Source organism: Notamacropus eugenii, chromosome 5, assembly GCF_028372415.1.
Source record: "Notamacropus eugenii isolate mMacEug1 chromosome 5, mMacEug1.pri_v2, whole genome shotgun sequence".
NCBI lineage: Eukaryota > Metazoa > Chordata > Mammalia > Diprotodontia > Macropodidae > Notamacropus > Notamacropus eugenii.
In genome coordinates this window covers 212204892-212217550 of record NC_092876.1, presented here as the reverse complement: position 1 = coordinate 212217550, position 12659 = coordinate 212204892, and the positions used below count along the sequence as shown (strand labels likewise).

At 34.5% G+C, this 12659-nt stretch overlaps 1 protein-coding gene across 3 annotated transcripts in view; it reads right to left on the bottom strand.

Annotated features, from left to right (window-relative positions):
- Positions 1-12659, bottom strand: part of GALNT13 (polypeptide N-acetylgalactosaminyltransferase 13) — an 800956-nt gene that overhangs the window by 135578 nt on the left and 652719 nt on the right. The gene's annotated exons all lie outside the window — the stretch shown is intronic.

Genomic DNA, 12659 nt, shown 5'->3' with positions numbered 1-12659 from the left:
GACTTTCAAGCATTCCTGATGAAAAGACCAGAGCTGAATAGAGAATGTGACTTTCAAACACAGGAATCAAGAGAAGCAAGAAAAGGTAAACAGGAAAGAGAAATCATGAGATTTATTAAAGTTGAACTGTTTACAATCATACGTGAAAAGATGGTATTTGTAACTCATGAGACCTTTCTCACTATTAGGGTAGTTGGAGGAAATGATAGATAGATAGATAGATAGATAGATAGATAGATAGATAGATAGATAGATAGATAGATAGATAGATAGTAGATAGATAGATAGATAGATAGATAGATAGATAGATAGATAGATAGATGACACAGGGTGAGTTGAATATGAAGGGATGATATCTAAAAAGTAAAATTAAGAGGTAAGAGAGGAATATATTAGGAGAAGGAGAGAGTATAGGGTAAATTATCTCACAAAAAAAGGCAAGAAGAAAGTTTTATAATGGAGGGGTTGAGGGAGGAGGTGAGAAGAAATGAGTGAACCTTACTCTCATCAGATTTGGCTTAAGAAGGGAATACTATACATACTCAACTGAGTAACTTACCCCACAAGAAAGTAGGGGGTAAGGGGATAAGGGGGGGATAATAAAAGGGAGGGCAGATTGGGGGAAAGGGTAGCCAGAAACAAACAAGTTAGAAAAGAGGCAAGGTCAAAGGAGAAAATAGAATATTGGGCGGGGGGGGGCAGGATAGGATGGAGGGAAATATAATCTTTCACAGCATGACTATTATGGAGGTATTTTATATAAATAAAATTTTACATAAATTTACATAAATTTTACATAAAAATTTTACATAAATACACATGTATAAACTATTTTGAATTGCTTGTCTTCTCAATAGTGGTAGGTGGGGAGGGAAGAAGGGAGAGAATGTAGAATTCAAAGTTTTAAAAACAAATATTAAAAAACTGTTTTTACATGCAACTGGGAAATAAGATAGGCAATGGGGCATAGAAATCTATCTTGCCCTTCAAGAAAATAAAGAGGAAGAGGATAAGAGGGGGTAGGATAAAATGGAAGGAAACCTGGGGGAATGAGTAATCAGAATATATACCATTTCAGTGTTGAGGGAAGGGGAAAGACGGGGAGAAAATTTGGAATTCAAAATCTTGTGGAAATGAATGTTGAAAACTGAAGTAAATAAATAAATTTAAATCTTTAAAATATATTCAATATGTGGGATAGTGGAAACTGAGCCAGGCTCAGAATTGAGATGAAATATAATCAAGTCATGTGCCTGACACAGTGGAGTTCGCTTCTTTGGAGATAAAGAGTAATGTTCCCATTTAAACTTGTAAGAAGTCACATGTTGAAAAACAAATTAGCAAATAATGTAGTCTGTTAAATAAACATATAGAGACTATGCTTTATACTTTGATATAATTGATGTCTAGAGAGTTGAGCCTAAAATCCCTTTTATCATGAAACAACTTGATAACTCAGACAAAAATATAACTTTTCCTTGAATTAAACATGCAATTGCCTTAAATTTAAGCAGTACAGGATGGTATAATGTCAAAACAAACAGGATGCGAAATTAAAAAATTGGCTGGTTCATACAGCATTTGTTTACTATACTTAAACTAGGTAGAAGAATCAAATAGATGACACAGAAATCGAATGAATCAGTAAACTAGTTTAAGTGCTTATACTCTGGCTATGTCTGTCATATGTTGAAAATTCTAGCAACGGAAGAACAGTACCTTGTTCAATGCTATGGGCATTTTTTAGTTTTCCTTGGTCTATACAATGCTTGATTAGCCATATGGGAGAAATTATTCCATGGATACATCAATGGAAGCTTGCTGATAGAAGAATTAGCCAGAGCCAAGATGGCAGAGTAGAAAGGTACATATATTTTAGTGCTTCCCCAACAGCCAAGAAAATACCTATAAAAATGACTCTCAACAAATTCTAGAGCAGCAAAAGCCACAGAACAACACAGTAAACGAGGTTTCCAGCCAAAGGTAACATGGAAGACCAACAGGAAAGGTCTATCTCACCAGACACTGAATGGAGCAGAGCCCAAACCTGGTGCAGCACTGGGAGGAACAGGACCTAAACAGACCTCCGGGGCATAATTCCCAGCAGAGAGGGTCCCAGATCCCCCAACCCACAAGCCACAAAGAAAGCTCCAAAGGTCAGTGTGGGAGGGCTTTCCTAGCTGGGTGAGAGGAGAACAGAGCTCCTCCAGTACTGGCGTCAGGTAGCAGCAGCAGCAGCAGCTGGTGGCAGGCAGCTACAGGGAAGCAGCCTGGGTCCGTTGTCCAGGCAGCTCATTTTAAAGCCTCTGGCAGAATTGAACAGCTGATCTGAACCTCAATAGTGGCCCTGCCCCTACCCAAAGCCCCTGGAGGAGTTGAGCAGCTGTCTGAATCTCAGCCTTGAGCAAGGCACTGGGGAGAGGAGGAGCACTAGCACTCTTCTCTTGACAAAGGATTCAGAAGTCAAGTAACTAACTGGGCAAATGCCCAAAAAGGGAAAAAAAAATAAGACCATAGAAGGTTACTTTCTTGATCAACAGGTGTCTCCATCTGTCCTTTCAGATTAAGAAGAACAAGGCATATTGTCACAAGAAGTCAAGACCTCTGCCTCCAGTACCTCCAAAATGAATATGAAATGGGGTCAGGCCATAGAAGAACTTGAAAAGCGTGTCAGCAGCCTGCTAAAGGAGAACCAAAAACATGCTGAGGAAAATAACACCTTTAAAAAGAGGCTAACTCAATTGGAAAAAGAGGTCCAAAAAGCCAAGGAGGAGAAGGTGGCTTTAAAAAGCAGAGTTAGCCAAATGGAAGAGAAGGTTCAAAAGCTAACTGAACAAAATAGCTCTTTAAAAGAGAGAATCCAGTTCAGGGAAGCTAATGACTATGAGACAAACCAAGTAGTTAGAAAACAAAACCAAAAGTTTGAAAAATAGAAGGTAATGTGAAACATCTCATTGGAAAAACAATTGACCTGGAAAATAGAACCAGGAGAGACAATTTAAAAATTCTGGGACTACCTGAAAATCATGATAAAAAAAGAGCCTAGATGTTATTTTCCGTTAAATTATCAAGGAAAATTGCCCTGATATTCTAGAACCAGAGGGCAAAATAAATGTGGAAAGAATCCACCAATCATCTCCTGAAGGAGACCTGAAAAGAGAAACTCCTAGGAATATTGTTGTCAAATTTCAGAGTTCCCAGTTCAAGAAGAAAATATTGTAAGCAGCTAGAAAGAAATATTTTGAGTATTGTGGAAATACAATCAGGATAACACAGGATCTGGTAGCTTCTACATTAAGGGATGGAAGGGCTTGGAATAGAATATTCCAGAAGTCAAAGGAACTGCAATTACAACAAAGCACCACCTACTCAGCAAAACTGAGTATAATACTTCAAGGGAATAAATGGTCATTCGATGATAGAGAGGAATTTCAAGCATTCTTGATGAAAAGATCAGAACTAAAGAGAAAATTTGACTTTCAAACACAAGAATTGAGAGAAGCATGAAAAGCTAAACATAAAAGAGAAATCATAAAGGACTTTCTAAAGCTGAATTGCTTGCATTCCTACATGGAAAGATAATATTTGTAACTCTTGAGACTTTTCTCAGTATTTGGGTAAGTGGAGGGATTATACACACACACACACACACACACACACACACACAGACACACACACACACACACATAGACAGAGAGTACTGGTTGAGTTGAATCAGAAGAGATGATAGCCATAAAAAAAATAAAATGAAAATTAAGGGGTGAGGGAGGAAAATACTGGGAGTAGAAAGGGAGAAAAGGAATGGGGCAGGCTTTAACTCATAAAAGAGATAAGAAAAATCTTGTTCAGTGGAGGAGAAAAGGGATAAGGGAAGAGGGGAAAAGCAAAGTTTACTCTCTTCATATATAGCTTAAGGAAGGAATAACATGCTCACTAAATTTGGTACGAAAATCTATCTTACACTACAGGAAAGAAGGGGAGAAGGGGACAAATGGGGTGAGGGGGATGATAGAAGGGAGGGCAAGTGGAAGAAGAGAGTAACTAGAAGTAAACACTTTTGGGAAGGGACAAGGTCAAATGAGAGAACAGAATAAAGGGGGGAGAGGGTAGGATGGAGGCAAATATAGTTAGTCTTATACATCATGTTTATTATGGAAGTGTTTTGCAAAATGACACATATATAACCTGTACTGAATTGCTTGCCTTCTTAGTGGGGATGAGTAGGGAGGGAAGGAGAGAAGTTGGAATTCAAAGTATTAGAAACAAATATTGAGAATTATTATTGCATAATAAGAAATAAGAAAGATAGCTAATGGGGTATAGAAATTTATCTTGCCCTACAAGAAAAGAGAGAAGATGGGGGTAAGGGGAATGGTGGTCTGTAATAGGAGGGAGGGTACATTGAGGGAAGGGGTAATCAGAATGCAAGGTATTATGGTGTGTTGGGAGGGGAGAGATGAGGAGAAAAACTGGAACTCAAAATTTTGTGGAAATGAATGTCTAAATCTAATAATAAATAAATAAATACAAAAAAAAAAAAGAATTAGGCCTGAAGATTATGGTATATGAGGATCAGTTTTACATATGCATATGTGTGTGTATTTATGCACATTGATTTATGTGTATATACATATGCACAAGTGTTTAAAATATCTCCACATGGTTATTTTAAATCATTTTTTGCATTTTGTATCATACACCTGGATCATTTGAATAACTTAGGAAAACATGAAGACTCACACATCATCATTTAATCAATTTATCTTTTTCAGAATGTAGCTACAAATTTTAGTCAAAATATGTGATGCAAACTCATAAAAATCTCATTGAAATTTCTTCCATTTGAACTGAACCATATAAATAACAATTGCTGTTTCTCTTTCTATCCCCTCTCTCCCCATACCTAGCACAATACTAGTTTCCTAATGAATAGATATTTGTTGAATGGTATTCCATTGTTGATGAAGGAACATAGAATCATAGCTTTAGAGCTGGATGGGACCTTTGAGGTCATGCAATCCTAGGAAATTCAGGTCTAAAGAAATTGAATTATTTTCCCAAGGTCACAGAGATATTTAAAAACAGAATTTAAATTTGAATTTAGGAATTCTGAATCCATCACACTTACCACTTCTCCATGCCCTAGTGACTGATGATGTGCTGAAGATTCCATTTCATGAAAATTGAGTATTTTGATGAATAGCCTAATAAAATCTGATTTCCTTTGAGACCATATTATCTATTTTCTTTTAAAAAATGTTTTACTATTCATTTTGCTTTTTTCAACTTCCTCATAACCCTCTTGTAAAAATAAAATAAAAAAAGTAAACAGAAAAATAACTCAGATTAACAACAGTTGACATTATATGTCTTATTCCAAACCTACAGTGTTTTTTCCACCACACCCCACTTCCCTAAGGAAAAAGACAATGATTCATTTTCTCATACTTCCTCTGGGGAAAAGTTTCATTATTAGTGTTAAACAACATACAGCACCATTTTACTCTTCTCATTTTCATTATTGTAGTCACTGTGTATGTTTTTTTCTGGTTCTGATAGCTTTATTTAGCAGTTCATAAAAGTTTTATCTAACTTCCCAATATTCATTGTTTCTCATAGCAAAATGTTATTTCATCACGTTTTCAAAGTTTTTCATGCATTTCCCAATGGAGAAGCACCATTCTGTTTACAGTTTTTTCCCACCACAAAAAAACTGCTATAAATAATTTGACTTATAGGGGACCTTTTTGTCTTTGATCTCTTTAAAGTGTATACCCAGGAATTTATTCTCTGATTTTTGAGAAAATGGTTTTATCATCTATGTAACTCAACTGACAATGATTTCGTATTACTTCTGTCAATGTTCCTTGGAATATATGGTAAAGGATTAAGTAATTTTGTTTTTCAGAGTTAGCTAGCTAGTTGTTGTAAGTCTACAGTAATAAAATACCATTAAGACAACAGTGGTGCCACAGGAAGTTAAGTTCACCTTCACCATTACAACTCCACAAGGAACTAGAAAATATATCAGATTCAATCATTATTAGGAAATCAAAGAAAAAAGCACACTGAGTCATTTTCCTGCCTAAATAAGCTTAAAGAGGCAACCAGTGAAGTTTGTGGTCACTAAGAACAGATTTATTTAAGAGTATTGCGCAGGATATCTCAGTACCCAGAGAATACTAGACTTTGTTCTGAGTCAGAGAGTACCAGGGGAGGAAGAGGTCACAGGACATGCCTGAACTAATGCAATGCACAGGAATTGGTGCTATCTGGCAGTTCTGTCACTTATTACTCAGTTTTGCATCATAGAGCCAAGGTAGATTAATAAGGGAATCTTTGCCTACAGTGATTGAGAATAGTGATCATGACACCTGTTTCACAAGTGAAGCATAAGTTCAGAAGCAAAGTAGCTGTGTGACTCTCACCATGGGACAAGAATAGTAACTTAGTTGTACCCTCCAACCCAGACTGAAACCTGCCATTAAAAAACAACAACAACAACAATAACAACAACCAAAAAAACCAAACCAAAACAAAACAAAACCTAGGGCAGGAATCCCATACCAAAGGGGAATCTGCAGTTTGTTTACATTTCACTTTCCAAGTGTCTGGGTGTTTTAATACTAGTTGAATACAGCATCAGTCAAATGAAATTTAAGCATAGACAAATCAACAGATGTTTACCTCCGATGAAAACTTGGGTCACAAAATTATAGAGCTCAGATGAAGAGAGAAATGAATAAACTTTGTTCCAGATGACATCACTTGGGGAGCATGGAAACCTTGCAGGTTCTTAGGATGAGCTATCCATGATCTAATCATTCAGTGCTACAAGGAAATGACAGAGGGATCGAAGGAGAAAGAAATAGCTCACTCTTTTTTCCAACCAGAGGTAAGCAAAACCTAACTCTATAAAATGAAGTCAAAGCAAAGAAATACATTAAATGAACAAGCAAACCAAAAGAATCACACAAAAAATAATCATTATGTTTACAAGGAAGTTCAATTTAAAACCTGAGAAGAAAAAAATGAGTCTAAAAGATTTATAAGCAAAGACTCAAAGAAAAAATACAACTTATGTCCAAGTTCAATCAGAACTCTTAGAAGAGACAAACAATTTTTTTTTAAAAGGAGAGTGTCAAAGTGATTTTAAAAAGCCAAAAGTAAGTTTTATAGAAAAAAATAATAAAAATAAGAGCTATAGAATAAAGATATGCAAAAAGAAATTAACTAACAGTTTGGAACAATATGTGCAAAATCTTTAAAAAGAAAATAATTACCCCAAATGATGATTGACCAAATGAAGTTAATGACTCCATGAGATATCAAAAAATATTAAAAATATCAAAAGACTGAAAACAGAAAAAAATACAAGGTACTCTTTCTTGTAAGCTGTGCTAGGGCAGTCAAAGTACACTTAAGGCACATAGTACTGTACAAGGCTGCCTTATGGGAAGACATCCTTCCTATATAAAAGGAAATTATTTATCACCTCAAGACAAAAGACCTCAGTATTATTGCTGATATAAAAATATTTGCTCAGAAATACTAGAAATGTGCAAATCATAATAATAATTTTGGCCTATGCCAACATCTGAAAGTTTGTCTTATGGTTTTAACAATAAAGCCTAGAATTTTATATTTAGTTCAAAATTATACATCTATTTTCTCAAAAATTCTGTCCCTCACAACTGAATCCCAACCACACACTTTAAAGAAACATAGTTCTATGAAGAAGAGAACAGTTATTGAATTGCTTCAGAGAATAGTAACCAAATAAAATTATTTGAAATGATAAAGAATTTTAGAATTCAGTGTTTCAAATTATTTCCTTTCCCTGAAGCTTGTACTACATTTTAAGCTGTCATTGGTCAGACAAAAGCATTTCATCATTTCTAGTTGTACCTATCAATGCTATGATTCTTATTGCTGAAAATGAGAGATATTTCATAAGGTGATGGTAAGCAGACATACAATGACAGTGTTTGATAAGATGAAAACTCTGCTTTGCTTTATTACTTTTATATATACATACACATGTATATGTATGTATATACATACTACAACTATCTTAATACTGAGAAAAGTCTCATGAGTTTCAAATATCGTCATTCCCTGTAGGAATGTCAACAATTTAACTTTAATAAGTCCTTTATTGTTTCTCTTTCTTGTTTACCTTTTCATGCTTCTCTTGATTCTTGTATTTGAAAGTCAGATTTTATATTCAGCTTTGATCTTTTGAACAAAAATACTTGGAAGCCCTCTATTTCATTGAAGTTCCATTTTCTCCCCTGAAGTTTTATACTCAGTTTTGCTGGGTAGGTGACTCTTGGCTTTAATCCTATATCCTTTGATCTCTGGAATTTCATATTGAAGCCCACTGAGCTGTTAGTGTACAAGTTCTTAACTCCTGTGTATCCTGGTTGTCTTTCCACAATTCTTGAATTGGTTCTTCCTGGCTGCTTGTAATATTTTCTCGTTGACCTAGAAACTGGATTTTCACTGCAATATTCCTAGGAGGTTTTCTTTTGTGATTTCTTTCAGAAGGTGATTGGTGGATTCTTTCCATTTCTATTTTACCCTCTGGTTCTAAAGTATCAGGACAGTTTTCCTTGATAATTTCTTGAAAGATGATGTCTAGGTTCTCTTTTTTTTGGTCATGGCTTTCAAGGAGTCCAATAATTTTTAAATTATCACTTTTGAATTCATTTTCCAGGCCAGTTGTTTTTCTAATGTGATACTTCACCCTGTCTTCTATTTTTCTTTCATTATTTTGGTCTTGTTTTATAATTTCTTGATTTCTCATAAAGTCAATAGCTTCCATGTGCTCCATTCTAACTTTTAAGGAATTATTTTCTTTAGTGAGCTTTTGAATCTCTTTTTCCATTTAGGTCATTCTGATTTTTGAGGCATTCTCCTCATTAGCTTTTTGGAATTCTTTTACCATTTGGGTTAGTTTGATCTTAAAGGTATTGTTTTCTTTAGCAGTTTTTGAGGTTTCCTTTACCAAGCTGTTGACTCATTTTTCATTATTTTATTGCATCACTCTCATTTCTGTTCCCAATTTTTCTTTTATTTTTATTATTTGATTTTCAAAATCCTTTTTGAGTTCTTCCATGGCTTGAGACCAAATCATATTTTTCTTAGAAGCTTTGAATGCTGGAGCTTTGGTTTTGCTGTCTTCTTCTGACTGTATGTTTTGATATTCCTCAAGACATTCCTTAAGAAAATATGTTCTCACAAAGAAAGCAAGAATCCATAGTCTGTTTCTTTTCCCTCGTTTGCTCATTTTCCCAGCCAATTATTTGACTTTAGGGCTTTGTTAAGTGAAGGGCTACAGAAACAGCCTCTACTTCAGTAGTAGCTGTAGCCACTCTGGGGTTGGGGCAGAGATTGTACCATGTTTCCCTCTCAGCCAGGTGAGAGACTCTTCCCATTTACCTTTGAAACTGTCTTTAGTGTTTGTGGGTTAAGAAGTCTGGAATCCCAAGCAACAGGTGGTGATTTACTCTCTTAAGTCCTGTTGCTACTTAGTCCATGCTGGCATGGTCCATGCCAAGCTGCACTCCTCTCCTAACCTGGTGCAAGCTGGCAGAAGACCCTTCCCTTGAACCTTCCAGATTGTCTTGGGCTGGAAATTTGCTTCAGTCTGTCACTTTGTGGCTTTTGCTGCTCTAGAATTTGTTTAGAGCCATTTTTACAGGTTTTTCTTGAGGGGTTTGGAGGGAAAGCTGTAGCAGGTCCCTGATTCTACTTCATCATCTTGGCTGTACCCCAAGAAATGAATTTGTAATGAAATAGAGGACCTCCAAATATTGCTGATGAAAAGAGTGGAACTGAATAGAAAATTTGACAATTCTAGGATCATAACAAGGTAAAAATGAACAAATAATCAATAGGACTAAATAAGGTTAAATGCTTTACATTCTTATATGGAGAGACAGTGTATTTTGTCTCACAACTCTATCATCAGGGGAAAAATAACATCTAAATAGACAGAGGTCCTAGAGTGGTTCTGTTATGCTTTGAGGATCTTAAAAGGAGAATGGAAAGGGAGAGAAAAACTAATACCTTGGAAGAGAGGCAGGTTAAAGAGAAAGGAAAAATATAGGCTAATCGTTGCACATAAATGTGCAAAATAAGAAATATTCTATATATCAAGATGTAGGGAGTGAGGTAGAGTGACACTGGAACCTCAGTTGAATTTGAGTTGGTCAAAGAAGGTAAAAATACAAATGTGTAATGGTTCAGTAAAAAAAATACGGTTCATTCAACAGGAAAGCTATGAAAAAGGAGAAAGATAAACTAAGGAAGGGATTGGACAGAAATAGAGCAAAATCTTAAAGAAGGCTTGGAAACAAAATGAAGGAAGAGGAGGGAGGAAAATATGTAGTTATCATTAATAATTGTGACTGTTAATAGAATGAATTTATCCATAAAACAGAAGAAGAAAGCAGAATGAATTAGAAATTAGAAATCACCATATGATGTTTATAAGAAACAAAGCTGAAACTGATACATACAGATTTAAAATAAAAGGCTGGTGAAAAATCTATTATGAGTCAGCTAAAATTAAAAAGATAAGGTTAGCCATCATCATATCAGCTATTGCAAGAGCAAAAATAAATCTAATTAAAAGAGATAAATAGGAAAACTATATTTTCCGAAAAAGGTTCTATAGAAGATGAATTAATATAAATATTGAAAACATTTATAATATGCAATTTATGCACCAGATGGCATGAATCTAAATTGTTAAAGAAAAATTAATGAGTTACATGAAATAAAAAAAACTAATGTAATACTACAATAGTGGAGACTCTCAATTTTTGCCCCACACCTAGCTCTAGCTCAATCTTACTAATAAAATGAAGAAAAAAGAAATTTGGGACCTGAATAGAGTTTTGAGAAAGTTAGATAGATATGATAAATGACTTGAGAATACTAAGTTGGAATAGAAAGGAGTATACATACTTTTAAGCACTGCATGTCATTTTAACAAAAAATAATGATCACATATTAAAATGTTATAAAACTCACAAAATACAGAAAGCAGTACTATTAGATGCATCCTTTACTGACCATAATGCACTAAAAATTAGATTTTATAGAGTTTCATTGAAGTATCGATTAAAGAGTAATTGAAACTTAATAACCCAATACATGTGAATGGATGGGTCAAAGAACAAATCAAAGAAACAATATTTTCATTAAAGATAATGACAACAATCAGATATCATGTCTGAGTTTTTGGTATACAGGTAAAAGAGCATTTAGGGGAAAACTTATACTCTAAAGAGTTTTAGCAATAAAAGAAAGAAAGATTGGAACAAAGTATTAGCTAGGCACCTTAAAAAAATTCTGGAAAATTTTCAATAAAATGCCTTAATTATCATAAAAATTTGAAAATCAAAGAAAAAATGACAAAATTAAAATAAAAATCATTGGAGTTAATAAATAAAACTAGTCTTTACAAAACAGTACATTAGACCATTAACTAACTTTAGTAAAAAATAAAAGAAAACCAATTTCTTAGTATTGAAAATGTAAAAGGTATAGCCATGAAAATAAAAACAACAATGACAAACTATTGGGAACTATTTGCCCAATTATGTGCTGATAAAAGTGACAAAATAAATGAAATGGAAGAATATTTCCAAAAATATAAACTGCCTAAATTATCGGTTCAGAAACTGAGAACTTAAATATATTTTTTTTAGAAAAAGAAATTGAGCAAGCCACAAATGAATTCCACAAAGGTGAAATAAAAAAGGACTAGATGAATTTACAAACAAATTCTATCAAATCTTTAAAAAATAATCCTAATACTTCATGAACTCAGAAAAAATAGGAAACAATATATAAATAAAGATATCTAAATGTTAATTGCTAATGGACAGGCCAGGCAATGGAATAAAAATGACACACTACCCAAATTAATTTAGTTATACCAAAGAGTTACTTTATAAGCTGCTCTTTCCTGGAACAATGTTGGGAAGGACCCTTAGATCACAGAAGATTTGGGAGATTTGCTATGGAGACAACTTTCTGCAAAAGAATTACTTTTTGTTTGTATCAAACAATGAAATTCGAGGCTCCCACTGATACTTAACGAAGAAGGACAGGAATGACAATGATTTTCCTGAGAGTTTTGGCATACTCTGGACACATCAGAACTGCTTAGGAATATGAGACCATAAATTATTCAAGACTGAAGTAGAAATTCCATTGCAGCTGGATCAGTAAGTCTGGGGCAACTCCAGAACTATCTATTCTTCAGGAGTCATATGGGAGGCCATCCAGTGTCACAACAGAGTGGACAGTTAGAGAATACTCTGCATTATTCTAATCATCTCATTGAAGAAATGGCAAGATGAATATGGATTAGAAGATTGTCCAAGACAGAGGAAATAAAATAACCATGGAGACAAAGTAGGTTTGGCATCAGTCTATATAAGTCTATTTACATTTATAGTTGGAACAAATCTGTGATTTTATTTAGATGAGTAATTTTTGGTGAGGAAATTACTTCTACTAATGCTGATTATTATATGCTCTGCAATTGAAAGTCTTAGAGTATTGTCAGGGGTCAATGAGAGGTTATGTTACCTGTCCTGGGTCATACAACCAGCATGTCTCACTTAGATGTAGGAATT